Consider the following 4,999-nt stretch of genomic DNA (forward strand, 5'->3'; position numbering starts at 1 on the left):
TAACGAACGTGTGTGAAACTAAAGTCGTGCACTTTTATCTATTCAAGAACAAGAGGCAATTTGGACATCTTGTTATAATTACAACGTCTTTGCTTATCACATTCAGCTGGAACATCTGCTACCAACGCTGTTGGGAGTACTAAGGGAGAATGCTCTCAAATGGTATAGGGTAAAACGCTCAGAAATAACATCATGGGCACATTTCCGGGCAGAAGCAGAAAAATTCTTCTTGCCGAAAAGACATCTGTCTCGTTTGGAAAACACCTTTTACAACCGACGCCAGCAGGCTAGGGAAAAGGCGAAAGATTTTATTATGGCGATGCTCACTCTCGCACGGTAACACCCCAATCTATGAACAATGGACCATCTGGATCGCATATATGAAGGCCTACGTGTAGAATATCGTCATTACATACGAAGGGGCGATATAAAAACACTAGATGATTTAATAAGTCTTACTGAAGATTTTGAGATTCTCAAACGATGTAAAAGCCGCCAGGAACGCCCGCATACTTCACATATGGTCACCCAGGTATCAAATGGGCCGACCAAAAAGATCATGTGTTGGCGATGTAAGCAACTTGGGCACCTGCGGTTCTTCAAGATGCGGGCAGGATAATGTTATCTCGAAGGACTGTACATGCCAATCAGAAAACAACTATTCTGGGACTGCGCATCAGCGTTATTATATAGACATAAAAATCTAGGGCGAAACATTTACCGCTCTTATAGACACCGGGGCATCTTTAAGCTACATTGGTCAGACTGTACGAGATTTCTTGAGGAAGCAAGGAATCCAACGGATTCCCACTAACCGGATTGTCGAATTTATCATATAGATGTCAATTACAGTAACAAAATAACTGCTTTAGAAGTATCCTTCAAGCCCTCCTTCGCCGAACATATAATCTTAGGAATGGACTTCTTGGCGACACGACATTGTGAATTAGTTCTGGATGGATGGATTGTCACAAGACCTGGGCACGAGGTAGCCTACAATAGGCTGTACACAATTAATTCTCGAGAAGAGAAAAACGTAATAAGAGAACCACTGGAGAGGCAAGAGGCCACTTTTAACCAGAGTTCAGAGCGGAATAATGAATCCTCAGAATTGTCTTCAGTCGAAGCATTATCCGGTCCGAATCGCCCTAACGTCACCACTAACGAGCTAGATTACCCTGCCATTACATGCCGGGTGGGGAAAGTTAGGCTCCATCATATTCGAAAAATATCAATAATAAGACTCAACCGACCACAGAAAAACAAGAGAAATATTGTACACTCAGGCGGAGGGAATCGTCACGGCAAAGCCTTCCTCGGAAGGTAACAAAATTCAACGCCTTCGAGAAAGGCTTCTCTAAGCAGGGGGAAGATGTAACGCGACGCAATTATCCATGACGTACATTTTCCTTTGATATTAATAATAATAAGAATATATAATAATAATAATAATAATAATATAAGTTAAAGGGTTTCCCCGGCACTTACCGAAACAAAAAAGTAAGGCGCGACCAACTGCGCCAGAGAAACACCGGGAATTAAAGTTTTAAAATTAATAATTATATTTTTTCCAAAATAACAATTGCAATAATTGAAAATAATTAATCATTAACGCGACTAATCCGTGCGACTTCGTGGTGTAGCCAAGACTGCTCCCTCCTCCAAGTTCTCCCTGGCAGCAAACTTCATATTCGTGGTCTTCACCTGCTGATTGCTGCTGGTGTCCGATGGCATGGGAACGTTTACCTGCAACGTAAGCGTCTGGCATTCATGGGAACGCTTAAGTTGCAGCGTAAGCATCTTGTGGTCTTCTCGTGCAGACAATTATGCAGACACTGCGGAGTATATCTTGCCGTTAGTGTCGTCGGTATTGTTAACTCCTCCCTCTTTAAAAATCTGCGTCCCGCAGATCGTAGGATGAGCAGGGGAAGGATGCTGGCGAATATGACGTCATCGGTCAATGGTTCAATTATTGTTTCATTCGTGAATTTGTAATCACATTTGGCCGAACCACCTTTATGGATCCTGAAGAGACAGTGGTCCAGTGATAATTTGGTCAATGACGATTTTTGACAAACTGTGGAGTTGTTTATGCACACAAAATTTTTTTTTTTTTGATTTCAATCACGAAAATAGCGGATTCAATCATTTTTTTAATTGAAATGTCTTCAATCACGAAAATGATAGTATCAATCACCCATTTTGATTGAAAACCAACACGATTTTCAATTAAAAATTTGATTGACTTTTGTCACGGAATCAATTAATTGTGTGATTGAATCAATTAAAAACGTGATTGATTTTTAACATAAAATTCAATCACAGTTTTAATTGAATCAATTAAAATTTTAATTAATATCGCCACAAAAATCAATCAACTATTTGATTCATTCAATTAAATAATTGAAATTGGCTATAAATTTCAATCAAATAATTTATATATTGCGCCCCCAAAAAGAAAACATGTTTTTCTTATAAAACATATTCAATATTTTATTTTTTTAATTATGCAATAGACAAATAAATTTGGTTCTTGTATGTTGTGTTCTAACATACAATTACTATCAATAACAACCATAGGGTGAAAAAAAATAAACTATATCCCTTATAAACTATCTTCCTTATCATAATAACCATGTCAGCATGTTCCTTCTAATTGTAGATGCGCCTAGATTTCCAATAAATCAGCAGCCTGTAAGCTAAGTTAGTTTTTCTGAAAGTAAACAGAATAATTAGAAATTAATTTTGTTCAATTAAAAGTTAATTTTGGTAAACATTACCTGCATAGAATATCAAGTTCAGTTCTTAGTTCCAGGTTGCAGATTTATAATCTTCTTTTGCAGTTGTAGTCTTTTAGCATAAAAAGGTGTATTAAGGAGCTCGGTAATTTAATTTTAGTAACAATTGCTTTCCAAAATTTCCACACATTGAAATCGTCTATTAAAATTTGAACCAATCAAAGACAAAAATAATGGGAAAGGAATGTAATATTTGGTATTATATTGATGATGCTTTGCAAGTTCTGGAAATAGAAAAAATATCAATAGAAAGAAATAACTTTTTACCATTACATAATTCAGCTCATTAGTTTTATATCAGATATACTGCTCTCTACTTGGGTTCAAACTGAAAAAGGCAGGTAAAACAAAAATGCAATTTAATGCCAACGCTACTTCGCAACTTCAAGGTGAATCTTCCAAAAAACTCATACCGCTCTTGTTTTTAAGGAAGAAATTTATAATTTTAAAAGATCAATACGGTACCCACCTTTTGATTACAAACATATTCTTATATATTTGATAAAATGATGGAGTTGATGGGATTGATTGGTCATTTTTACGAAATAAAATTGGTCACTAAAAGAAATGAATAAAAAATATATTATTTTAGTCCGGTTAATGTAAACAGACTTCAATGGAAAACGGTATTCACATTTCACAATTTCTTACCTTCAATAAAAGTAGATTGTTTTCCATTTTTACAATACCACAAAACACAAACACAGCTAATTTCAAATGCGTTCTTTCATATATTTTTTCAAACCTTTACCACGTGGACATTTGTTGTTGCACACTTTATTTATTTCAACCCTTTGCTATGATTTGTTGTTGCGTTCAAAATATTTATGCACACATTTTTAATGCAGCAGACATAATGTCGCCAATAATGTTTTTCAATTTACACATTTCACAATTTCTTACCTTCAATAAAAGTAGATTGTTTTCCATTTTTACAATACCACAAAACACAAACACAGCTAATTTCAAATGCGTTCTTTCATATATTTTTTCAAACCTTTACCACGTGGACATTTGATGTTGCACACTTTATTTATTTCAACCCTTTGCTATGATTTGTTGTTGCGTTCAAAATATTTATGCACACATTTTTAATGCAGCAGACATAATGTCGCCAATAATGTTTTTCAATTTACGCGAAAAACAAAAACCCGACCGTTCGTTACGAGTTACTTCCACAGACTGATTTATTTAACATTATACATTGTTGAATAAATACCCGTTCTCTTGTTCTCTTTTCGCTCTTTCCATCGCTCAAAATTATTCAATTTCAATCACAAAGGTGATTGGATCAATCGCATGTGTAATTGGAAACGGAAAATTTTTCAATCACGTTTGTAATTGAAAATTATTTCCGAATTGATTAACAAATTGATTGAATCAATTAATATTTTAATTGGAAACGTAACAAATATCAATCATTTTTTTAATTGGTTTTTATTCGGATTTGATTAAATAATTAATTGAATCAATTAACATATTAATTGAATCCGTTTCCAAATTCAATTAAGTGTTTAATTGAAAAAAATTTGGTGATAGTTTTTTGAGTGTATGTACCAAATTTCAACTCACTCGGATGAAATTTGCTCCTCCAAGAGGCTCCACAACCAAATCTCGGGATCGGTTTATATGGGGGCTCTATACGATTATGTACTGATATGGACCACTTTTGGCATGGTTGTTAAATATCATATACTACCAACAGGTACCAAATTTCAACCAGATCGCATGAATTTTGCTTCTCCAAAAGGCACCGAAGGTCAAATCTGGGGATCGGTTTATATGGGGGCTATATATAATTATGGACTGATACGAACCAATTCCTGCATGGTTGTTAGAGACCATATACTAACACCATGTACCAAATTTCAGCCGGATCGGATGAAATTTGCTTTTCTTAGAGTCTCCACAAGCCAAATCGGGGGATCGGTTTATATGGGGGCTATATATAATTATGGACCAATGTGGATCAATTTTTGCATGGTTGTTAAAGATCATATGCTGACACCATGTACCAAATTTCAGGCGGATCGGATGAAATTTGCTGCTCTTAGAGGGTCTGCAATCCAAATTTGGGGGTCCGTTTATATGGGGGCTATACGTAAAAGTGGACCGATATGGCCCATTTGCAATACCATCCGACCTACAACAATAACAACTACTTGTGCCAAGTTTCAAGTCGATAGCTTGTTTCGTTCGGA

At 35.6% G+C, this 4,999-nt stretch overlaps 1 long non-coding RNA gene across 1 annotated transcript; it reads right to left on the minus strand.

Annotated features, from left to right (window-relative positions):
* Positions 1-2,466: 2,466 nt before the first annotated feature.
* Positions 2,467-3,789, minus strand: LOC142223734 (uncharacterized). Its single transcript, XR_012718879.1, has 2 exons — positions 2,781-3,789; positions 2,467-2,713 (listed from the first exon to the last, which is right to left on the minus strand). It is a non-coding gene; the product is annotated as an uncharacterized LOC142223734 (long non-coding RNA).
* Between the last annotated feature and the right edge of the window lie 1,210 nt (positions 3,790-4,999).

Source organism: Haematobia irritans, chromosome 2, assembly GCF_050003625.1.
Source record: "Haematobia irritans isolate KBUSLIRL chromosome 2, ASM5000362v1, whole genome shotgun sequence".
NCBI classification, from domain to species: Eukaryota; Metazoa; Arthropoda; class Insecta; order Diptera; family Muscidae; genus Haematobia; species Haematobia irritans.